Consider the following 27,412-nt stretch of genomic DNA (forward strand, 5'->3'; position numbering starts at 1 on the left):
CGATATATATAAATCGATACTGTGATTCCTTACCTGCCTGCTTTATATTTTCTTGATTCCCTTAACTTCTCTTCAATATAATACCAGTTGAATTCAGGTAAACCCAGTGGTAATGCCACTGTTAAAAAGGTTGTTTGGACATCAGCAATATTCGGCCTATTCCTAACATACTGCTTCAAAAGATGGGTCTGAGATGAATCCTCTGCTTCGTGGAAGTGCACTGCATCCTAGTTGGACTACTGGCTCTCGTTCACAGGAGCGGGAGCACTTGCAGGGCTTTGTAGATAATGTTATGTTAGAGTCAAACAAAGGTGGTGTCAGTACATGGTAGTATTATACATTTTTGCCACCTTTGACACAGTTTATGACATCATTCTGCTAATCTGTCTTGCAGAAGCAGACACCAGATGCTTTGTACCTACCTGCCTGGTGTTAGTTGTTTCGCGCTTTTCAGTTTTATTCAGTGGCTTCATAGATTTGCTAGCTGCAGACTCTTTCTCTGGCCTGTGGGTCAGCCCTGCCTCCGCTGATTAACATTTTCTGCTTGGTCCTGGTTAGAACATCCACTGTCATTAATTGAAAACATTTAGGGCCAGATTATGAGTTTGGCAGTGCGGGAGCAGGACCGCCATGCAGCCGCTTCGCTCCTGCACTGCCAAACGTGTATGCACAGTGCCCCGCAGATGATTACTTTTTTAGTTACTGGTCAGCGATTCTTTGGCATTCCTATGGTGGTGCCTATGAAATAGGTATGCAATGGGAATGTTAAAGGCAGTACCTGCATGGCATGGTCTTGTGTAGTCCATGCCGTGCAGGTACTGGGGTGCATGCACACAGGGGGGCACAAAATGTGCCCCCTACATGCACTGCATGGTCCAGAGGCAACAGGGGGCATGTTGGGCACCCCTTTGTTTGCTCTCCATCATGTTTTTCATGGAGAAGGAACCACCATGAAAACCGTGGCAGAGAGGATACTCATAATATGTTTGGCAAGACCGCAACGGTCTCGCCAAGCATATTGCAGCCTCAAGACCGCTGCTCCCCTGCCAGGGATCTCTGATTGCGGTGCAATGGCGGTCTGACCTCCCAACTTGTAATCGGGCGGTCGGACCGCCAGTGCGTTGGTGGCTGAACCATCACTGCTGCGCCACCATGAATCTGGAGGTCTGGGGAATGCCAGACTCATAATCAGGCCCTTAGATTTATGTGGATGAGAAGTACATCACACTGGAGCCACATGTCATTTTGTAAATTGAGAAATATATGACTGATAATCATTGTAATTTCAACATCAACAACCCCAAGGTGATAGGTATCGACTTAAAGATCTGGGTCTGGCTTCTTGATTTCGGCCCCATTCTTCGGCCTCTAGAGTGGTGCATGACAATGTTTTTCATATCATCTTCCATATTATGGTAGTACTTTATCACTACATTTTAAGACAGGTTATTAAATCATTGTCTTCCCTCTGTATATGTGCTTGTTGCCTCTAGGTTAGATTTTGTTAATGGGGTAAACGGATCACTGACATAATATCGAGGGACATAATATCGACTATCAAAAATATCGGCGACAAAATATCGACAGACAGAATATCGACTTTGTATCTACAAACAGGTAAGTACAAAAATATCGAGTAAAAAATATCGTTTACAAAAATATAGTTTATGAAAATATCGACTTTATTAAAAACAATGTTAAATTAAATTAATATTAAACATTATTTACTAAAATATATTTAAAAATACTTAAATTACCTTATAATAATTAAATAATTAATTAAAATTATAAAAACAAAAATTTACAATCATATTTGTTAAAACATATATATATAGTAACATAATATAATTAAATAATATCCAATATTATTACCGTAGGATAGCGGAAGTGTAAAAATTACTATTCCCACTCCAGAGAGTGCAACAGTAGGGAAAGCGTTGGATAGTGTAGGGGTAAAATTTACTATTCCCACTCCAGAGAGTGCAACAGAAGAGAAAGCGTTGGATAGCGTAGGGGTACAAATTACTATTCCCACTCTAGAGAGTGCAACAGTAGGGAAAGTGTTGGATAGCGTAGAGGTAAAAATTACTATTCCCACTCCAAAGAGTGCAACAGTAGGGAAAGCGTTGGATAGCGTAGGGGTAAAAATTAATATTCCCACTCCAGTGAGTGCAACAGTAGGGAAAGCGTTGGATAGCGTAGGGGTAAAAATTACTATTCCCACTCCAGTGGGTGCAACAGTACGGAAAGCATTGGATAGCGTAGGGATAAAAATTACTATTCCCTCTCCGATGAGTGCAACAGTAGGGAAAGCGTTGGATAGCGTAGGGGTAAAAATTACTATTCCCACTCCAAAGAGTGCAACAGTAGGGAAAGCGTTGGATAGCATAGGGGTTAAAATTATTATTCCCACTCCAAAGAGTGCAACAGTAGGGAAAGCATTGGATAGCGTAGGGGTTAAAATTACTATTCCCACTCCAAAGAGTGCAACAGTAGGGAAAGCGTTGGATAGCGTAGGGGTAAAAATAACTATTCCCACTTCAGTGGATGCAACAGTAGGGAAAGCATTGGATAGCGTAGGGGTAAAAATTACTATTCCCACTCCAGTGAGTGCAATAGTAGGGAAAGCGTTGGATAGCGTAGGGGTAAAAATTACTATTCCCACTCCAGTGGGTGCAACAGTAGGGAAAGCGTTGGATAGCGTTGGGGTAAAAATTACTATTCCCACTCCAAAGAGTGCAACAGTAGGGAAAGCGTTGGATAGCGTAGAGGTAAAAATTACTATTCCCACTCCAGTGGGTGCAACAGTAGGGAAAGCGTTGGATAGCATAGGGGTAAAAATTACTATTCCCACTCCAGTCAGTGCAACAGTAGGGAAAGCGTTGGATAGCGTAGAGGTAACAATTACTATTCCCACTCCAAAGAGTGCAACAGTAGGGAAAGCATTGGATAGCGTAGGAGTTTAAATTACTATTCCCACTCCAAAGAGTGCAACAGTAGGGAAAACGTTGGATAGCGTAGGGGTAAAAATTACTATTCCCACTCCAGAGAGTGCAACAGTAGGGAAAGTAAATACTTCTTATATTATTTAAAAACAGTATAAATTAATATCTATAAAAAATTAATTAAAAGTAATTACCAATTTAATGTAATATAATAATTAATCAATTAAAATACAAATTACAAATAATTTTTACTATAAGTTACCTATTCAAAATAATTACAAATTAACAATTATTAATTAACAATTCAAAATAATTAACAATTAATTAAAATTAAAAACAATTAAATAAATTGAATTATTTAATTAATTATGAATAAATTACTTCCCACCCTATTCCCCTATAAACTCACAACCCGCTACAAAACATAAATTAGTAAAATTAACATAATTAGCAATTAAACAATTAAACAAAATTAATTGCCAATTAAAATGTAATTAATTCCCATAAAAAACTTAACAATTAATTCTAAAAAAATACCAATAAATATTTTTACATATTTAATTAATTATAAATAAATTACTTCACACCCAATTCCCCTATAAACCCACAACCCGCTACAGAAAATAAATTAGTAAAATTTAAATAATTAGCAATTAATCAATTATTTAAAATTAATTGCCAATTAAAATTTAATTAATTACCAAATATAAATTAATTAACAATTAATTAAAAATGAATACCAATATATAAATTTACATATTTAATTAATTATAATTAATTTACTTCCCACCCTATTTCCCTATAAACCCACAACCCGCTACAGAATTAAATTACGCAAAAATAAAAAAAACGAAATTCATTAATTTAAATTAATTATAACATAAATACACACTTTTCACACATATAATAACATAACAAACACTATAAAAAATTCGATATTATTAAAAATTCGATAATTTTAATAACCTATATTATATACTTCGATATTTTAACTTTCTATATTTTTAACATTCGATATTACATTACTTACCTTCAAAACGATATTTTTGATGTCTATATTCTGTCCATTCGATATTTTGTCCAGCCTATATTTTGTACGGTATGCAGTCTAAATATCGAGTTTTTATTTTCGAATGGACATAATATCGACTCCAGAATATGGAGATGGCAGTAATATCGAGGTAAGTAATATCGATGTATTTATTATCAATTTATATGTCTGTTAAAAAATATCGATAGTAAAAATATCGAGTAAGTAATATCGATAGTAAAAAATATCGTTTGTTCTTGTTATTAAAAAATATCGAAAGTCAAAATATAGATTGTAAGAATATCGAAAGTCATGTTATCGACTGTCATGATATCGACTGTCATAATATCGACTGTCATAATATCGATTTTAATAATATGGAATATTTAAATGTACACTGTGTTTAATGTTTTATTAGTAATTTTGTTGTTAAAATAAATATGTATTTTAGGTATTTATTTATTTAGAAATAATAATAAAAAATATTAAATATTTATAAAATATATATAAAATATTATAATAATTTCTAGGAGCGGGTAGTGGGTTTTTAGGGGAATAGGGTGGGAAGTGTTTTAAAATATATGTTAAAAAATTAGAAAATATAATATAAAATCTAAAAATACATGAAAAATATGTAACATATTTTCTAGAAGCGGGTAGTGGGTTTTTAGGGGAATAGGGTTGGAAGTAATTTAAAATATATATTAAAAAAGTGTACTATATTTAAAAAAAAAAAATATTGTTTTACTATTTTTAAATTAAAAAAAAATAATAATAAATTATTAAATGTATCAAAATTTTAATGAGTGAGTTGTGTGTTTAAATGGGAATAGTGTTTGAAGTGTATAAAATATAATTTTTAAAAAATAATATATTTTTAAAATAATAATAAAAAAAAAATAATAATTTGGATTAAAAATGATCTTTATTTTCAATAATAGTGTTTGAACTGTATAAAATATAATGTATAACAAAATATTTATATTACATTTTTTATAAATATAAATTAAATTAGACATTAAATTATTTTATAATTATCAAAAAATATCTTTATATTCAATGAATGTATTAAAAATTTTTTAAAAATAAATGTATAATTTAATTGTAAATTTTTATATTTTAATTGGAGTAAATTTAAATTAATTTTATAATAACATATATATTTATGTAATTTTAGGATATAAAAATATTTGTTTGATAACTAATATAATTTTATTATTTAAATTTTATATTAGTCAAATATATAAATTCAAATTTCTAAATTTGAAATTTGAAAATAAAAATTGTAAAAAAAATACCAATTTAAATTATAATTTAATAATAAATATCAAAAAATCAAAAATTATATACAAAAATTTAAATATTAGAAAAACTAAATTTTAAAATAGTTGTAATGGTGTATTTAAGTAAGTGTTTAAATGTATGTTATTTAATATTTAAACAAGATTTATACATTTAAATATGGCATCATTAGATTAATGTTGTTTTTGGTGATAATATTGATTAGTGTGTGATTGTTTGTTACACAATTTTCTTTTCAATAGAGAAAATTTTAGCTAAATTTATAAATAATATTGTTAAAAATATTAAAATGTGAAATAAAATGCATCTATTGTTATTAGTATGATAGTTTAAGATTTATAGTTTAAAGATATAATTTTTTTATGATTTAAATAATCTTTATTAATTAAATATTTTATTTTATATTTATACTTATTTTCTAAATTTCTGTTCTTTATATAGGATTTGTAATCTACATTTTTATGAGATGTATGTGATTTTTTATGTAAATTGTTAAGTATTAAATACAAGTTTAGATGTAGTTATTATTAATTACTATATTTTGGTCTTAAATTGAAACGTTTATTACCATAAGATATTTATATATAGTGCATTGTGAATTAATTATCTAATGGTTTCTATGTACAGCGTTTATTTTGAGTTTCTATTTTGCAATTAAGAAATAGTTTTTTATATGGGTTTAATGTCCAAAACTATGACTGAGTTTACACTTGGGGGTCGATTCCGATCCGGGAAAAAGTGCTCCGAATAGCGGTTCGGAGCGTTTTTCCCCGTACGAGTCATACCCGTAGGCGTCCCCGTACGAATCAGCAAGTACGATCACAATCTAAAGCGTCACTCCGTACGGCTCGTAAATAACGCCGTACGAATCGAAAGTCCATACGAATTGCATTCGGCTGACGCTCGACGCAACGTCCGAACGTAAAAAGAGCGCGTCTCCCGAACCAGGAAGTACGATCCGTGTAGAACATACTCCATACAGCTCTTTGTCTACGAGAGCTCTAAACTACCGTAAAACCACACTCCGGCACGAACCGCACCCCGGTACGCGACAAGCAGGACATGAACGCCATCGTCCGTCTCATCCCTATCATGTACGGCCACCACCTCGTACTTAGAAACCGACGACGGCGCAGAAGGTGAGTACAACGAAATCCAACATACCTGTACGTGTTGCCACACGCGCACATCTCCATTGCACGACTGTCATCTCTGGGTACGTTGGTCCACACACTCCCGCACTTCACCAGTGTAATACGTGCAGCATGTACGCCATCCAGCTGGGGTACGGTACATCAACGACCTCGGGGTACGGTACGTCACCGCACAACACCAGTGCAATACGGAGGCGTGCCGCACCTACGTCATCGAAGTACGTCACCGCACTTCACCAGTGTAATACCTGCAGCATGTACGCCATCCAGCTGGGGTACGGAACGTCAACGACCTCGGGGTACGGTACGTCACCGCACAACACCAGTGCAATACGGAGGTGTGCCGCACCTACGTCATCGAAGTACGTCACCGCACCTCACCAGTGTAATACGTGCAGCATGTACGCCATCCAGATGGGGTACGGTACATCAACGACCTCGGAGTACGGTACGTCACCGCACAACACCAGTGCAATACGGAGGCGTGCCGCACCTACGTCATCGAAGTACGTCACCACACTTCACCAGTGTAATACGTGCAGCATGTACGCCATCCAGCTGGGGTACGGTACATCAACGACCTCGGGGTACGGTACGTCACCGCACAACACCAGTGCAATACGGAGGCGTGCCGCACCTACGTCATCGAAGTACGTCACCGCACTTCACCAGTGTAATACGTGCAGCATGTACGCCATCCAGCTGGGGTACGGTACGTCAACGACCTCGGGGTACGGTACGTCACCGCACAACACCAGTGCAATACGGAGGCGTGCCGCACCTACGTCATCGAAGTACGTCACCGCACCTCACCAGTGTAATACGTGCAGCATGTACGCCATCCAGCTGGGGTACGGTACGTCAACGACCTCGGGGTACGGTACGGCACCGCACAACACCAGTGCCCAGCATCAGAGTGTGTGTGTGGCTAAGACCCCCACCAGTGCCCACCAGTGCCCAGCATCAGAGTGTGTGTGTGGCTAAGACCCCCACCAGTGCCCACCAGTGCCCAGCATCAGAGTGTGTGTGTGGCTAAGACCCCCACCAGTGCCCACCAGTGCCCAGCATCAGAGTGTGTGTGTGGCTGAGACCCCCACCATTGCCCACCAGTGCCCAGCATCAGAGTGTGTGTGTGGCTGAGACCCCCACCACTGCCCACCAGTGCCCAGCATCAGAGTGTGTGTGTGGCTAAGACCCCCACCAGTGTCCAGCATCAGAGTGTGTGTGTGGCTAAGACCCCCACCACTGCCCACCAGTGCCCAGCATCAGAGTGTGTGTGTGGCTGAGACCCCCACCACTGCCCACCAGTGCCCAGAATCAGAGTGTGTGTGTGGCTAAGACCCCCACCAGTGCCCACCAGTGCCCAGCATCAGCGTGTGTGTGTGGCTAAGACCCCCACCAGTGCCCAGCATCAGAGTGTGTGTGTGGGTAAGACCCCCACCAGTGCCCACCAGTGCCCAGCATCAGAGTGTGTGTGTGGCTAAGACCCCCACCAGTGCCCACCATCAGAGTGTGTGTGTGTCTAAGACCCCCACCATTGCCCACCAGTGCCCACCAGTGCCCAGCATCAGAGTGTGTGTGTGGCTGAGACCCCCACCAGTGCCCACCAGTGCCCAGCATCAGAGTGTGTGTGTGGCTAAGACCCCTACCAGTGCCCACCAGTGCCCAGCATCAGAGTGTGTGTGTGGCTAGGACCCCCACCAGTGCCCACCAGTGCCCAGCATCAGAGTGTGTGTGTGGCTAAGACCCCCACCAGTGCCCACCAGTGCCCAGCATCAGAGTGTGTGTGTGGCTAAGACCCCCACCAGTGCCCACCAGTGCCCACCAGTGCCCAGCATCAGAGTGTGTGTGTGTGGCTAAGACCCCCACCACTGCCCACCAGTGCCCAGCATCAGAGTGTGTGTGTGGCTAAGACCCCCACCACTGCCCACCAGTGCCCAGCATCAGAGTGTGTGTGTAGCTGAGACGCCCACCACTGCCCACCAGTGCCCACCAGTGCCCAGCATCAGAGTGTGTGTATATAACACCCCCCCGCCCACTGCCCAACAGTGGCCAGCCATTACAACAAAAACCTACCATTCTTAACCACATTACCACCAGGAGATTGACACATGTCAACATAACTATATTTTAACATCATACCACCTCCCAGGCACACAGCAGTCACAGACATTTTCACACAAACTAAGGTTCAGAAAAGGAAAATAATAGCTTTATTCAGCTGGTTCCAAATATAAAAGCAAATAAGAGTCCTCGCGCATTAAAGGCCAATGGCCAGTCCAAAGATGTCTCTGCAACAGTCTGTGCCTCCATGGGTGTGCACACACCCAAACTTGCCTGCACATGGCGTTTAATCCGCTGTGGGAACGATGGGGGCACCATCTGTGGAATCGTCCGGCACCGCATGGACAGGAGAGGGAAGGACAGGTGGAGTGGGTGCAGGTGTAGTGGATTCATCCACACTGGTTGGGGCATCGCCAAAAGTAGATTCAAAAACCTGGCTGCACACCGCAGCCAGTGCAGAAAAACTACCACCTGAACCCGGGGACACATTGGGGGTGGAGGTACAGGGCTGTGAGTCAGTTCTACTGGGTGTGTGGATGCGTGTGTGAGGTGTCTCCCCTCTCCCTGGGTGTGTGCCTACTTCCCCTTGAGAATGGGTGCGTGGAGCTTCGAGCTTCGTATGCTGTGTGTGTGAGCTGGGTGTGTCTGACCTGTGGCATGTGCGAGTATGCTGTGTAGGTATGTGAAAGGCAGAGGTGGATGGGTCTGAAGGATGGGGGGGACAGATGCTGCTGGGTGTACAGAGCTGCCGTCAGTGTTGACTCCATGGCAGCCACACTCCGACTTAGATCAGACATGGCCGATGACATGCCCTCCATGAACGACACCACCTGTGTAAGCAGTTGTGTATGTCCATGGAGGACAGTCAGCATGGATGTCTGACCTACTGCAATCTGCCGGAGTAGGTCCACAGTCTCAGCACTGAGGGCAGCAGGGGACACAGGGGCAGGGGCTGCGGTGCCGGGAACAAAGGAGACACGGGGTCTAGCACGGACCCTAGGGACACTAACGACTGGGAGGGTGGAGATGGTACTGGAGGAGGGGAGGGCAGCCAAAGAAGAAGATGTGACCATTGCTGCATATTCCCCCTCCTCCTGAGAGTCTGACTCGGAGTTGTCGGCATGGTAAGATGTGTCGGTCACATGTCGTCCGGCCTGCAGACTCTCCTCACCCTCCGTGCCACTGCCTCCCTCTGACTCCTCATAGCATGTGGCACTGTCACTGGGTCCCTCTGCCTGGTCCGCGCCTGTGTCTCCTTCTGATTCAGATGCTGCTGCTGTGGGCAAGGAGAACAACAAAAACATATCAGTCACCTGTACACATCAGACATATAAGCTACAATACATTTTGCCTTATTTCTAAACATGGCATGCATTATGAGTCACATGACACAGAACTCTGCACAATGCAAAGTCTAGTTGTGGCCAATTGTGAGAGAGACAACGCTCAATGTATAGTAGGATACAAGCAACAGGCAAGGAAAACACTAGTATGTGAGACACAATGATGATCCACTGCCTGACAACAGGATAGCTGATTATGCATCCCAGCTCATTTTCCCACCTTGCCATCCAAACCCAGACCTGGACATGTTTGAATTGCTTACACCTTGTGCCACATGGGAAAAGTCCTGCCTGAACGGAAATCTGATGCCATCCTGGGACATGAATCAAGTGTTACATCACCTCACACTGGCATCACAGCTGTTGACACCCAAAGCCACATTGTGTGGCTGACCATCATGATTAGTTAGAAACAACAATCTAAGTATTTGGCGAAAATGCACACACGCACTGCCCAGTGTGACTATGCACGAAAGAGTACCATGGACAAAGGCCACTGAGGCTGACTCGTGCAGAAAACAAATGTTGACACTCAGGATACGTGCCAAAGTATTAGCCGGGCTGATGAGAGGTGTTACCTCGAAACCGGGCCGGTCCTCGGATGCTTGTTTCCGTTCTGGGAAGGACATGGCTTTTGTAGTTCGGACTGGACTGTTCCCATGGGGCAACAGGGTCAGCGCTGATTTGCATATCGCCATTGTCTAACCCAGGGTGGTGTGGAGTGGAAAAACGATGGATTTGGGCCCAGATCTTTTGACTGGGGTGAATGTGTGACATTGATCCACATTCTGTCCATCATTGTTGTGTTTGCAGTTACCGCTCTAAGTGTACTGGGGATGCTCAGACGTGAGTCCCAGACACTCCACACCACTGGAATCAAGCTAGCCGGGCTGATGAGAGGTGTTACCTCGAAATCGGGCCGGTCCTCGGATGCTTGTTTCCGTTCTGGGAAGGACATGGCTTTTGTAGTTCGGACTGGACTGTTCCCATGGGGCAACAGGGTCAGCGCTGATTTGCATATCGCCATTGTCTAACCCAGGGTGGTGTGGAGTGGAAAAACGATGGATTTGGGCCCAGATCTTTTGACTGGGGTGAATGTGTGACATTGATCCGCATTCTGTCCATCATTGTTGTGTTTGCAGTTACCGCTCTAAGTGTACTGGGGATGCTCAGACGTGAGTCCCAGACACTCCACACCACTGGAATCAAGCTAGCCGGGCTGATGAGAGGTGTTACCTCGAAACCGGGCCGGTCCTCGGATGCTTGTTTCCGTTCTGGGAAGGACATGGCTTTTGTAGTTCGGACTGGACTGTTCCCATGGGGCAACAGGGTCAGCGCTGATTTGCATATCGCCATTGTCTAACCCAGGGTGGTGTGGAGTGGAAAAACGATGGATTTGGGCCCAGATCTTTTGACTGGGGTGAATGTGTGACATTGATCCACATTCTGTCCATCATTGTTGTGTTTGCAGTTACCGCTCTAAGTGTACTGGGGATGCTCAGACGTGAGTCCCAGACACTCCACACCACTGGAATCAAGCTAGCCGGGCTGATGAGAGGTGTTACCTCGAAACCGGGCCGGTCCTCGGATGCTTGTTTCCGTTCTGGGAAGGACATGGCTTTTGTAGTTCGGACTGGACTGTTCCCATGGGGCAACAGGGTCAGCGCTGATTTGCATATCGCCATTGTCTAACCCAGGGTGGTGTGGAGTGGAAAAACGATGGATTTGGGCCCAGATCTTTTGACTGGGGTGAATGTGTGACATTGATCCACATTCTGTCCATCATTGTTGTGTTTGCAGTTACCGCTCAAAGTATTAAGAATGGCAGACACAGTGCACATGTGGTGCTACATGTATTGTACCAACAGGTGTCACAGACCCACCTCCAACATGATGATGTGCAAAGGAAGATGCATACGGAGACATTGCACCATAGGAGTACATGTGAAAAACAAACATCAGCCAAAGCGCAGGGCAAATGTGGAGTACGGCTAAAAGTTTAAAGAAAGGGACTGGGAAGGTTTGGGTCCTATCACCATCCGGCCTGGACCACTCTCAATTAAATAAACAAACGAAATGGCCGGACAGCTTGTGTTGGGATATTAATACAATGCCTAGTACCATAAATTACCAGGTTTAGATTGAAAAAGCTAATGGTCTGTTTACTCGGAGTTGGGTGCCGAAATTCAATGCTCTCGAATCGCCACAGAGAACGCACGAGTTCAGGCGGCAGCCGCCGCTCGTTCAAGCGTCTATGGAGGGACTCATGCCCGTTCTATGAAGCTTTTTCGATCTAAACACTGTAGAACTTACGTGTGCCGGCACCCCTCCCAGTGATTGTCTTGGGCGCATCATTGAGGGAAGTGATTCAACCCCCCAGCCAATAAGTGACAACGACCCCCCAATCCATGTCCTGATGAGAACCCATTAAACAAACTCGGGTTCGAAACGCGTCGACGTTCTTCCCTGCAAGATACCAATGTTCGAAGGCGCAATAGGAATATAATCTATGCATGTGTAAATCGCGAATTGGCCTCCATGTAATTCCTATTGTTGTAGCACTAGATGTAGAAATGCACTTGGTATTTTCTTGCAGACGCTAAACAAGTAGGCCAGTGTTTCATACTGTTAGACCACTTGTTTTGTTTCATATCTAGGATTGGTGCCTCATACACTATTCAATTGTAGGCATATCACAGTTGTCCATGAAATGTTTTTTGTTTTGGATTTCATTGATTGAAAATTCCATTTATTTGTATTATTGTGTTTATTTATGGAATGTATTGTCAGTTTAATTTGTTGAATGTTTTGTTGTGTCTTTTGACGCTTTAAAAAACTGTTTTCTAAAAACTTTTTATAAAATAAAAAAGTAATTTCAGACACACGTCTGCTCAACCTGGTAATTTATGGTACTAGGCATTGTATTAATATCCCAACACAAGCTGTCCGGCCATTTCGTTTGTTTATTTAAAAGTTTAAAGAAGCAGCTACAGAAACTGGGACATTCTAATGCCAATGCATGGAGTGCCTGTCTGACCACACCACTCAAACTATGGGAGTGTTACCATGCCTTGGAGCACTGCAGGGAGCATGTGACACACATGACAACAAACAGACATGTACCTACCCCCTACTTGCTGCTGTCCCTCCTGCAACTGCTTATGGAGGTCTGGGACCACCACTTCCAGGACCCGGAGCATGTGGGGGGTGAGGTGGCGGGTGCCGCCATGCCGGCGTGGAGCTTCCAGATACAGCTGGACTCTGGCGATGCGGCGGGTCCAGCACCGGATGTCCTGCCACCTCTTCTTGATGTTTCTGAGCCTCCTGCGAGGCCCCCCCTCAATCCTGACAGCCCTGGCGATGTCCAGCCAGATTTCACCCTTCTCATAGGTAGATACCTGTCACAAATGTAAAGTAAAAGAGCATCAGTACACCTGGTCCAAGTCCAAAAGACACACATATGTGCACAAAATACTTGATGACAACAGGGCATCGTAGCCTCCACACATTTGCATCATTGTCCAGGAGTATGTGGCCTGTGAGCAAACACTGCTGCAGTACATGCCATTGAAAGGCTACAGATGACATGACGTTGCCGTTGCGTATGCAACCCATCCAATGGTGTTACGAGGCGTACACACGCACGTACCATTGGGGTACGCTTGGCTCACGTATGGCTGAAATGCAATAGGGAAACGAGGCGTACACACGCACGTACCATTGGGGTACGCTTGGCTCACGTATGGCTGAAATGCAATAGGGAAACGAGGCGTACACACGCACGTACCATTGGGGTACGCTTGGCTCGCGTATGGCTGAAATGCAATAGGGAAACGAGGCGTACACACGCACGTACCATTGGGGTACGCTTGGCTCGCGTATGGCTGAAATGTAATAGGGAAACGAGGCCTACACGCGCACGTACCATTGGGGTACGATTGGCTCGCGTATGGCTGAAATGCAATAGGGAAACGAGGCGTACACACGCACGTACCATTGGGGTACGCTTGGCTCGCGTATGGCTGAAATGCAATAGGGAAACGAGGCGTACACACGCACGTACCATTGGGGTACGCTTGGCTCGCGTATGGCTGAAATGCAATAGGGAAACGAGGCCTACACACGCACGTACCATTGGGGTACGCTTGGCTCGCGTATGGCTGAAATGCAATAGGGAAACGAGGCCTACACACGCACGTACCATTGGGGTACGCTTGGCTCGCGTATGGCTGAAATGCAATAGGGAAACGAGGCCTACACACGCACGTACCATTGGGGTACGCTTGGCTCGCGTATGGCTGAAATGCAATAGGGAAACGAGGCGTACACACGCACGTACCATTGGGGTACACTTGGCTCGCGTATGGCTGAAATGCAATAGGGAAACGAGGCCTACACACGCACGTACCATTGGGATACAGTGCGTCAGACATGCTCAAGTGTACGATTGTGTAGGCTGCGTCCCTGTCCTACCCCATGTCACCATTGGGAGAGTGAGTCCAGGAAATCACATAGCAGGGATGTAGTCTACACTCATGTCTAGGATGTGGATGCATACATCAGCATGGCATCCATACATCAGCATGCCCAAGGTGTGGCAGACATAGAAGAAGCACAGGGACTGTGACTTTGTGACTCAGTTGATGTGTGAAGAGCTGGCGAGACATGTCATCAACCATATTTCACATGTGCATCACATGCATTCAACACTTCAAACCGGAGTAAAGTCTGCAACATATTGTGATGCACATCAACACTGGAATGCCACACCATTCAGTACAGGGAACTGGCACATGATGACAGCAACATGCCCACTGTCACAGAGGTCTAATAGCCGCTCAGCATGACCCTGTGTGACCACGTCATGTGTGTGCCATGTGCGACATTGTGCATGATGTTAGCATATGACATTTACAGGTCAGTATCATATTACTCACCTTTGAATATCCCCAAGAGTCATCCTGGATATGGCAATTACCGCTCAGCACTACACTTGTGTGTCGGTAGGCATGGCCTGCGGCCCAGCATGTGTTGTTGGCGTTGTGTGTGCCGTGATGATGTTGTCTGAGTACTCAGACGTCACCTCTGCGTGCACACGTCAGGAACTTTATTTCACAACACAAGCGCTGGTCCTGTATGAGTGTAAGCTTAGTCATTTTTCAAGCAAAATCATAGTACGTTCACTTCAGACCATTTCACTTGGATTGTCTGACTCCGGACGGTGCCAGTATGGATGTCCGTTTCTAAGCCTGTTAGGAATGCCAACGACTCATGTTGGTGACTGACCCTCACCGTTGGTGTCTCCACTGTTTTCACGTCAAGCACAACAACAAGAGCTGCTCCAACTGCTGGGAACACACCTATGAATCCAGGTGTGATTGGACCCACAAGCCGCTTAGACTCCAGCAGTTGGCCCTGCACCACTATAGCTCATGGTCTGGACGTAGGACGAGTGCCTGGGCGTGGGTGTTGAGACATCAGAGCCCCTGAATTACACATCAGTCCTCCAGGGCTGAGTCGTCACGTATCCCAAATGAGTCAAAGATATGTCATCGCACTTCCAAATCCCCACAATGCACGTGCAATGCTGCATGTGATCCGGGTGACACCGGCCATGCGGCTCTGTCAGATTAGCTGCCATCGTAGCCTGCACCACGACCTCCGGCCCTGCCCTGCATGTGAAGCAGGAGGAGTCAGTGCACTTCCTCATGTCCGTGATGTCCCTCAACCCAACAACGGCCTCCGCGTCGGCTCCTGGCCCAGCGGACCCGTCTGGGGGCACGAGCGCGTCTGGTGAATTGCCCCAGACGCCATCACTCGCTTTGTCCCTGACGCAGGCGGCGCATACATCCCGGAACCGCTGGGACAGACAGGATGTGAAAGGTCACCCTGGTCCTCGCTGGTTCACCTCACAACCTCACTGGCAACAGTCCCCCAGGTGTCAGCCTTGGTGCCGTTCTTGGGTGGTGCTTTCCCCAATACCACACACTGTACGGCTCCAGCGTGGAGAATGTGCGGCTGAACACCGCTATTAATGCTGCATGTGGAGTAAAACTTCAATGAGCCTGCCACAGCTCATTACAATGGGTGTTGATGGGTATTTGTAGGGTCATGAAGACCCAGTGGCACGTGAGTGTCAGTCCCAAGACGACAGGACAGGTGGACTGGGGGATGCGAGTGGTCTGGACACCTAGCCTGACACTGGTGATGTCTCTACTCCAAACGTGTTTGTGGATGAGTGGGCAACGTACTGTGTAGTGTTTACGTGGGTGGCCGGAGCCTTGCCCCTTCATCTCCCCGTTGCCGCCGTGAGGACCAACCTCCTCACTTAGGTCCTACAACTCCACTCACGCTCCGCTGTGCCTCTGCAGGCCTATCTTCAGGAATGTACTGTACCTATATTGGCCAGCATGTACAGGCATGCTGCATGTTTGGCTGTAGATAGGCACGTTGTCAGACGCCCACTCCCTCCCCGGACTGACCATGTTCCCTGTCCTCCCACCCCACCCCACAGAGCATGGGCATCCAGCCCCCCAAATCACAGACCACATTCCCGTTAGCTCCGCTGTAGAGGGCATCCAAGAGGTATGAGCACTACGGAAACATGTCTTCATCCTCCCTGAGTCTGGGAGTGGGCTCTTCCAACATCACATGCCTCTTTGTCTGGTACCCACACTCTCTGTGGGACATGGTTGTGTAACTGCTGGCAGAGTGTGCTTTGTAGGTACGGGCAATACTTGGCCACGCCCTTGTAGGATGCCAATCACCCACACTGTCTTTTTTCCGATGTGGCCTGGATAGCCTCGACTCACTGGGCAGATTGATGGCATCCAGGGAGGCATATTTGTCAAAAGCTTGTCATGTATTCAAAGTCGGGATTATGCGAATAACTACTGTTCCTTACTGATATCTTGTTACAAAACGTAAGTAACTCGTCCATACAGTTCAGTACATGTGCTGTAGGAGCATCTATGTTGTGTCCTTGGCGTGATGACCTGGATTGTAATGTACACACACCATGCCCCGTGTGTTAATTACCCACTCATATGTGTGATGGCAGCACATACCATTTGTCACAAATCTAAGATTTATGATGTATGATGATGGTCATGTAATAGTTAGGGAATGTAAACACCGCAACATTACTAAGTCAGAACTGTGCAAATGATGGCACATGTGGTGTGTGTGTGTGTGTATTGCTGTCAGTTGTCTGGATGTGCAGACAAGCTGCTACTCACATTCACATGACGTGTGTCACTGACATGATACATTGTCATGCCCACTAAGACCTTTCCATCAGATCATTGGTATGCATGTCATATCCATTCCACACACCACAGGTCTTTTACTTTTCACGGAGGAGTGGCTGGGAGCTGGCACATGTTACATTAGTGTGTATCCCACGCCACACTCCAAATTGTCTAGATTATTTGAAGCAGTGTTGCTTGTGCCATGTACATTGTTATTGTCTTAGTCAGACCGTTGAAGACATTTTCTATAAATTGTGTATTGCAGGGCACCCCCTCTGGAAAGGCCGTTGCCTGACTTGGAAGCCATGAGGGAGCGCAATTGCATCCGTCGTTATCGCTTCAACCGGCAGATGATCAAGGACCTGACGGACAGGCTGGAGGCTCACCTATAACCACGCCACAGGTATCCAACTGCGCTGACACCCAAGGTAAAGGTGATGGCAGCCCTCCATTTCTTTGCCACAGGTACGTTCCAATTCACCATAGCTGATGTGGGAGGGATGTCTCAGACTATGTTTAGCCGGGTATTGGGTGATGTATTGGCAGCTATGTTGCTGCACCTGGATGAATTCATTACATTCCCTACTCCAGAAGAGTTGACAGATGTCAAGGGGGAATTCTATGCCCTGGGCCGCAGGCCACATGTAATTGGTGCAATTGATGGTACACATGTTACTCTAGTGCCACCACAGGCTCAGGAGCAAGCGTATCGCAACAGGAAACACTACCACTCGATAAATGCCCTGGTGGTGTGTCTTGCCAACATGATTATCTCACATGTTTGTGCACGTTTTCCAGGATCGTGCCACGATGCTTTCATCATGAGGCGTAGCAGGGTACCACAGATGATGCTGCAGCTGCACAACCACCGGGCATGTCTTGTTGGTGAGTATACCCTGTCAGCTATGTATGTCAGTGTGTCACAACTTCATGATCTGCATCATATTACACACTCATTTCCATGATGTCAATTTGCAGGAGACGCTGGATATCCAAACATGCCGTGGTTAATGACTCCACTACGCAACCCCAGGACAGCTGCAGACCAGCGGTACAACAATGCTCATGGGAAGACCAGGCGGGTGATCGAGCGAACTTTTGGACTCCTGAAGAGCCGGTTCAGGTGCCTGGACAAGACAGGCGGAGCCCTCCAATACAGCCCACGCAAGGTGTGTGACATCTTCACCGTGTGCTGCATGCTACACAACATGGCAGTGGAGAAGGCCGTGCCACTCTACCTTGATCCTGATGAGCTGGAACATCCGCCCGTTGAGGATGAAGGCCTTGCCCAGGATGCCACGACGAGGAGGGTGAAGATGATATCCGGAATCACCTCATCCGCAACTTCTTTTCATGATGGTGAGTCATAGCAGCTGTAATCTGAAACATCTACAATAGAGTTGCATGGGTAGCATGCTGTGTATGCAACAGACTGTATGCAAGCTCATTTGGATGTTTGTTGTGCAGTGTCACACAGGTGCAGATGTAATACAACACACATACGTGCTATGTGTGCATTTTGAATGTACAGGTGTACTACAACATCTGGATAATAAACAGGACATTGTCAAAATGACATGAAACAGAACTTGACCCCTTGTGTGCCACTCTCACCCACAGCTCGCCCTGCCTGTTGTCCATTGGGGTCATCGTGGTCATCCTGCTATTGCTCATCATGATTGCAACGTCTGCCAAATCAACGGAGCATGCATGGACATGTGGAGAAGTCAATTTTGGTAAGGACTCATATGAGGCTGTTTAGCGTTGGTATGTTTTGAAACGTGTGGTACATGTTCATGTGCATGTAGGGAGACCATGGATACATGCAACTACAAAATGTTACTTATTACATGTATGCCCACTCCCATGACAGGATAGTCACCCCATCTGACTGTCATCTGTTGTAGTTAGAGACTCTGGTGAAATCAGCTATGTGTGTAGACATTGACACTGCTACATTGCATATACCATGGCTTTACATTGTGTCAGAGGTCACAACCACGGACTCTGTGGGGGATTGCAGCCTCACTGTGTGCATTGGAATGTGACTGGATCCTCTCCTTCAGCTTGTGGGCCAGTTCCGTTTGATTACCATCAAAACATGTGGTGTAGGTGTGGCACAGTCTATGTTCCACATGTTCAGATAACTGTCCTTCCTGTCATTCTGTTTACATGGATGCATTGCCCCTTGTTGCAGTATATCATGTCACTGTCATGTCGTTACCGCAGTGCAGCTCGAAAATACAGCTACACCAGCCTTCACAGTGAGTAGCAGTTCTGTTTTGATTCACATGATGCCATTAATGTTTAGCATGGGAAATGACAATGTTTGGGTGATGCATATGTGATTTACTGTGTAGCACCAGTGGAGTGCGGTCATTCCCATGAATCTCTAGTCCCGTGCAGCATTACTGGGCAATGCTAGGGTCTCATTATGTGGCTTGGATCAACATCACTTGCACTTTAAATCTTTTAAACCTGCATATCATGTTTAGCATAGTAATGCACACTTGACAGATCAAAAGACTGGCTACTGAGTGCCTTCATTGCATGTAGATCATTAGCTTCGTCATCATATGTGATACTTACAGCTGTTGTGGGTCAAGTCAAGTTGGGGTACATGGCCCTTATGGGTACCCATAATCACATGCAGACATTACAGTTAGCGTAAGTAGCATTGCCATATGTTTCCATGAGTTTGTAAGGTCAACCTCATCTGAGCCAGTGAATGATTTGTAACAACATAGATCTCATTGCATGGTAGCTCACTTGAGAGCGTAACACATGACTCGAATGGATGACAGACTGTCCTAGGTTTTATGTGTCTGTGTCATAGCATTGGATCTCATGTGATACCATGATTACTCATTTAAAATTGTCTACAGTCAGTAAACTTCACAGGTGTAACTGGTACAGTGTAGCTAATGATGTTTTTGTAGTGTCAGTGACATGAGAATGTACTCCTAATGGTTATTTACCTCTGTTTCAGGTCTCCCTCCCAGCAGTTCCCATCCTCTCCTTCCCTCGCCTGATCACCCTTTTGTGTCTGTCGTTTGTACTCAGACCAAGGGGCTATTTGGAGGTGGAACCCTTTGAGCATCACACCACTCTGATGAAGTAAGGTACGGCCAGTCCTTGACAGGCTTGTAGCCAATAGTACTGCTGCATTACAGGTGACATCATTAATAGTGTTATTTGGAGTTCTTGCCAATGCTCATGTATGTTTGATAATGCTCTATGGGCTCCCAATGTAAATAATCATGTTGTGCATGACGTCTGACTTCTACAGATAAATGTGCCGCCTTGATGTCAACGCACATGTCCTTCTAATGTGCATGTATACTATTTAGCATGAAGTTAGCTTATGCTTGTTATGTGTTTACCTGTAAAGTGACCACACGCATGGTGTGGGGGAGGCTAGAATACTGTGTTGTGTGTGAGGTAGATGGCTTTGTAGTTGCTGTTTGGCTTTGAACACACTAGCTGTAGTGTACACCTGCTGACGCTGTGTGTCTTGTGCCCCACTTGTCCGTAAGGGCCCTGATCCAGTGGCTGTGATCTTTGGTGATTACTGTGCCATTTTATTTGCTGTGACCCTGAGTGAGGCTGACACTCCTGCCTTCACATACACATGTCACTTTGTGGCTTGCAAATGCCCTTGTGGTATGTGCTTGTTTTGCAAGTTGTCACACCCCTCCTGCCAGCATGTCTTCACTCATTGCTGCTGCTGCATATACAGCCACCATGCCGCACACATTATCCAGGGACACAGAGACCTACAGGATGACCCTCCTTCCATTCATTTATAGAGCATGCTCCTGCCACCCTACACACAGACTACCCCAGACATTCACCCTCCTGCTATCACAATGCTTCTAACTCAGCCATTGCAGCTGCTATGCCTGTGTGTGCAACACATACTGGCACGACTATGGCAGATTCACATTACATTGGGTCTATGTACCACCAGGTCATGTGCCGTGTACAGCACACACACACCTTCCATAGGCACAATATTGTACAGTGTTACCTTGTCAACGCCACAGCAGCAAAAACATAGCTGTCACTGTTAGTCAAGTAGCCACAGGGGAGACAAACCATGACCACGTCTCTTGGGTGTGGTGTGATTTCCCCATTCTGGTGTAGGTATTTGTCAGATGTGGGTAGTTGTTCTGTATGCGTTGCTCCCATTACAGTAGTATAGTACTTGTAGCTACATAGGGGTAGGTCACCTATTCAGGTGTGCTTGTGTAGAGTGCTACAGCCCATTGCCCACAGTCTGTCCTGCCAACCTTGTCCTGTGCGCCATTCATCACATCCACAGTACTGCATCATGCAGACGATAGTTCACATACCTGAGGACACAGTTGTAGGTACTCCCTACATGGCCAACTACTTTTGTCACACTGATCTGTACACCTCAAAGTGACTCTCCTGGGCCTGCCTGTGATAGCAGTTTTGGGCTCCAAACCCCCCTCCAGCATTTACTATCCCACACAGGTGTGTCTTTCCATCCATGTATCTAGTTGTTAGGATTTTCCCCCCAATGTGTGTCCACACTCAGATTCTGATCCAAGTGTGTGGTTGGCTGCTGTTTGTCGGATACCCTTGCATTTCATACATTTGCACACACATATCAATTTATGCTGTGGTTCAAAGATAACTCACCACATGCGTATGAGGATTAGTATATTTATTGGGAGATCTTGTGCAGGGAACGTGAATAAGTGCTGTACAGAAAGGGGTGGAATCCAAAGTTCACTGCTGGAGATGAGATGCCTTACAGTTTCAGTCAACAGAGTCCAGGCCACAGTGCTTGGCATCATTGGGCAGACTGTGACTAGCATGTCCATGTGGGAGAGTCTCATAGGGGATGCTGTTGCACCCAGGGGCAATATGCCAGGTCCAGTGTCCTGGGAGATGTGCATGGCCCACTGCCCCTCAACGTCTTAGCCGTGGACGACCCACCTTCCTTGGGGGACCCTCAGGTGCAGGCCTGGACGATGCATGGGATGCTACGTCAGAGAGTACCTCCTCCTCCTCCTCCTCCTCCCTCCCTGCGACTGGTGTCACACTTTGCCGTGATGTTGCTGGTCTTGTGACACAGGGAGGGTGCTGCATGTTGGCAGCTATCTGACGTAGCGATTGGCTCATTTCCCGATGCACCGTCAAGAGCTGAGCCAGACTTGCCTCCACCCATCCATAATGTAGGTCTTGCCTGGCTATTTGCTCTGCCTGCTGTTCTTTCACCTGGTTGAGGGCCTCCGCAAGCTGGCCTATCTCCCTGGTGTCCCGCCGGTATGCCTCCAGGATGTTAGCGAGTTCAGGAATACCGGGTGCTGCAGCTGACTGGCCAGAATCTCGCCTCCGCCTTCCGCCACTCCCACCACCCTGACCCACACGAACACGGCCTGCGCTTGTGGGCACATCCAATCGACGGGCCCCCCGAGTGCTGCCAGGGTGGAGGTCGTCTGCAACCTCAAGGGCGCCCGACAAAGGGTGTCCCTCATTTTCAGACTGGCTCTCTTGTCGATCATGGGCAGGGCTGTGAACTGTCTGCTGTGATGTGGTGGGAATGGGTCCGGTGGTTGGCTGAGATGTAGCTGGTACAGTTGCTGCAGGCGTTTGGGATACAGAGGAGCCAGGTTGGTTGGGGTCATCCACAGTGCGTTGAGTGGCGTCGCTGTCGGTGGGGTCTGGGTCCTGCTGAGCCTGGGACTGGGATCCTTCTCCCCCCTGGTTGGGTGGGGGGGGGCACACGTTCCCCTGTGTGTGGGAGAGACAGACACTGTTAAGGCACTATCAAGTGACATCTTGTTTAGTTATCCATTATGAGCATCACAGTTCCACAAGCTTTACATTGTTGACATTGTTCTGTTGTGTATGTAGTGGTAGTAATTTGACATGTACTCTGGGGTATTTTCATTATTCCATTCTCTTGACAATGACTGACACAGCCATTGCTGTGTCTTGTATTGGCGGCACAACACATGTAAGGCATTGGTCATGTTCAGGCAACATCCAGGATACTGTGTAAATCCTTATGTCTGCGTCAAGCATGCACAGAGTTTAGATACAGCATGTTGATGTTAGAGACAGAGCATCATTAATTTGCATGATATCTACTACTTTGGATGTCTTTTGCTGTACCGTGATGGCCAAACAATGCCAACACCCCTGGACCTGTACACACACTTATAGATCATGGATTTAGAACTTGGCACTTCTGTAAGACGCATTACCTTGTCAATACCCATGTCCATGTTGGTACTTCAGTGCATCCACAACGTTCATGAGATGGGGCACGTGCATTGTTTGAGCGCCACAATGAACTTGAGCATCTGCAATGTGCATGTATGAGTAGTATGCGTTTTCATATGAGTGAGTGTTTTGTTGTGGTACATGACAATTGGGACAGTGTTGCACTCCAAAGCCTGTCTCCAGGGGATGAGTTTCTGTAAGGCGGGTGTAGGATAGGCCATGGTAGTAGTTTGTGTGTGATTTGCAAGCGTCCATCGTTCATGATTTGGCTGCCCCCTGATGTTGCATGCTGGCATATTGGTGGTTTTGTCTTCATGCACAGGGTGTGTGACCTTGTCCTGGTGTTTGTGTTTGCTGTGATCACAGGAGGGACTTGTGCTGCCTACACCTGTGGCCATTGTGTAATACAGAGGTTTCCGATATGTGTGTCCTGACACAGTACAGTGTTGGCTGGAAATGGTGTGTGTGTTGCAGGCACTTAGTGGATGACTGCTGGTAATTAGGAGACATCCCTACACATTCTGCTCTATGGTGTTTGTAAGGCCTGTGCAGTGCTTGGGTGCAACTGTGTGTGTGCCCAGGGAGATGCGGTGAGGTGTCAGTGGGAGGGAGGGCGACAGAGGGAGGGTGACAGAGGGAGAGGGCGACAGTGGGAGAGGGCGACAGAGGGAGAGGGCAACAGTGGGAGAGGGCGACAGTGGGAGAGGGCGACAGAGGGAGAGGGCGACAGTGGGAGAGTGTGACAGTGGGAGGGAGGGCGACAGTGGGAGAGTGTGACAGTGGGAGGGAGGGCGACAGTGGGAGAGTGTGACAGTGGGAGGGAGGGCGACAGTGGGAGAGTGTGACAGAGGGAGAGGGCGACAGTGGGAGAGGGCGACAGAGGGAGAGGGCGACAGAGGGAGAGGGCGACAGTAGGAGAGTGTGACAGTGGGAGGGAGGGCGACAGTGGGAGAGTGTGACAGTGGGAGGGAGGGCGACAGTGGGAGAGTGTGACAGTGGGAGGGAGGGCGACAGTGGGAGAGTGTGACAGAGGGAGAGGGCGACAGTGGGAGAGGGCGACCGAGGGAGAGGGCGACAGTGGGAGAGTGTGACAGTGGGAGGGAGGGCGACAGAGGGAGAGGGAGACAGAGGGAGAGGGCGACAGTGGGAGAGGGCGACAGTGGGAGGGAGGGCGACAGTGGGAGAGTGTGACAGTGGGAGGGAGGGCGACAGTGGGAGAGTGTGACAGAGGGAGAGGGTGACAGTGGGAGAGGGCGACAGAGGGAGAGGGCGACAGTGGGAGAGTGTGACAGTGGGAGGGAGGGCGAGAGAGGGAGACAGAGGGAGAGGGCGACAGTGGGAGAGGGCGACAGTGGGAGAGGGCGACAGAGGGAGAGGGCGACAGAGGGAGAGGGCGACAGAGGGAGAGGGCGACAGAGGGAGAGGGCGACAGAGGGAGAGGGCGACAGTGGGAGAGTGTGACAGAGGGAGGGAGGGTGACAGTGGGAGAGTGTGACAGTGGGAGGGAGGGCGACAGAGGGAGAGGGCGACAGAGGGAGAGGGCGACAGAGGGAGAGGGTGACAGTGGGAGGGGGAGACAGGGTTGGAGGCAGGTTGTTTGTGCTTGTTCACTTGCTACACTGCCTTACTGTGTCACAAAATATTGTATCTCTGGAAGGTGTGTCCACAACATGATATTGTTTACAAGCTGTGGTCTACTTTCTTGTGTGATATTTCCCTATCCCTGTACATTGGGCATGGTGCCTGGGTGAGGCCCTGGGGCATATGGGATGAGAGCAGCCTCCTACCCTCCACCTTCCACCCTTTGTGGGTCCCACTTGCAACAAACCACTTTTAGTTGTGTCCTGCTAGGACTCATGGCCACCCACCCCATGCTGCTGGGCACTGTTGTAAGTCCACCCATGTAACATGTATTTTTTGTACACTCACCAGACTCAACGGCTCCTAATATTCCATGTACTCCCGCCGGTGGCAGCAGGGCCATGACTTTCTCCTCCCAGGGCTGGTATACAGGAGGTCTGCGGGGACCACCACCTCCAGTGTGGTGTGCAGAGGCGTAGTCCTGGTCCATTTTCTTCTTGACCATCCTCCGCAGATCATACCACCTGGCCTGGCATTCCCCCTTGGTGCGCCGGATGGGTGCAACAGCATTGACCCGGTCTATGATCCTCTCCCACAGGCGTGTTTTTTCTGCCATGCTGGTCTGTCTGACCAATGCGCCAAACAGCTGTGGCTCGACTCTGATGACTTCATCTGTAAGTATCTCCATCTCCGGGTTAGTGAACTTTGGATTCTTGGGTGTGGTCATGGTGTGGGGTGTATGTGATTGAGGGGGTGATGGTGTGTATGGATGAGGGTGTGTGGTTGTGATTGTGAAGGGGTGGTGTGGGTGTAGATGTGATAGGGTGTCTGTGTGAAGGTATGTGGCTGCAATAGTTGGTGTGCTCTCTGTTTCTTTGCAAGAATGGGTATGTTGCAAAGGATGATGGGTTGTATGTGTGGAGCCTTTTATTGGTCAAATAGTGGGTGTGGCTTAATTTGAATTGGTTGTGTGTGTGTTATATGGGGTGGGTGTTAGTGTTGACCTCTGTTTGGCTGTGACCAGGACATTGATTCTCTATGGTCTGTACACAGGAGAAATGTTCAGTGTTGTTGTGCCACTTGTTTGCAAAGTCCTTGTGCTGGTTTGGGTGTTGGCGTTATGTGTGCGTGTCGTACTTGGGCGTGCGATTAACTGGTACGGGCCGTTGGCGGGTGGGGGTGTTCGCGTAGGCTTGTTGGGGGGGTGTGCGTGTCGTACTTGTGCGTGCGATTGACTGGTACGACCCGTTGGCGGGTGGGGGTGTTCGCGTGGGCTTGTTGGGGGGTGTGCGTGTCATACTTGTGCGTGCGATTGACTGGTACGGGCCGTTGGCGGGTGGGGGTGTTCGCGTGGAGGTGTGTGCGTGTCGTACTTGTGCGTGCAATTGACTGGTACGGGCCGTTGGCGGGTGGGGGTGTTCGCGTAGGCTTGTTGAGGGTGTGTGCGTGTCGTACTTGTGCGTGCGATTGACTGGTACGAGCCGTTGGCGGGTGGGGGTGTTCGCGTGGGCTTGTTGGGGGGTGTGCGTGTCGTACTTGTGCGTGAGCGAGGGGTACGCGTGTGGTATGTGTTGACTCTGCTAGATGCGAGCCGCATATTTCCGTACGAATCATTATTCAAGTGCGATAACTTTGTTCCGTACGATTCGCTGTCAGGCTTCTCGTACAGGATCGTACTTGTGTGTTTGTACGGGCTTGTTACGAATCGTACGGTAGGATTCCCGATGCATGTTCGTACGGATCATCGACTGTGATTCGGACGGTGCGGTGATAATCGGACGGAAATAGACGGGAACGGATCGGAATTCGCAGGTCGGACGTAAAGTTCCCATTCGTACGGATTCGGATACGGATGCGAGTCGTACGGCAGAATATTTTACCGGATCGGAATCGAGGCCATATTGTAACATACATAGTTAAAGCAAAAAAATTTTAACATGTACTTTTCATTTATTAACAATTATTTTAATCACATAGACATTGAATAAATTGTTAGAATAAACATGTTGAAAAATATTGTTCTATTTGTTGTACATTCATTTTTACAATTTGTAAATTACAGGAAAATCATAGATAAATATTTATACATTTTTTATTACAGTAACATTTTTGTGGGTAGTAATAGTTTGTTTTAGAAATTAATATGATGAATATAGAAAATATTAATAATATTAATTTTTACAAAGATAAACACACAAATACATTTTTATATACATACATAAGTAAGGAAATAATATTAGCATATTTATAAACAGATTATTTGGGACAAGGTTATACAATCAAATTTGTTTAACATATAAATATTTTTCAAAATGTATATATAAATACAAATATATTTTTTAAAGTAACTTAGATAACAGTTCAATAATTATTTGAAAGTAAAGAAGATTTAAGAAATAATTTTCTAATTTTTTTAACATTAATTACATATAATATAATACTGAGTATATATTTTTAAAGTGTTGGAATATAGAAATTAAAT

This window comes from Lissotriton helveticus, chromosome 8 (assembly GCF_964261635.1).
Source record: "Lissotriton helveticus chromosome 8, aLisHel1.1, whole genome shotgun sequence".
In the NCBI taxonomy this organism is placed as follows: domain Eukaryota; kingdom Metazoa; phylum Chordata; class Amphibia; order Caudata; family Salamandridae; genus Lissotriton; species Lissotriton helveticus.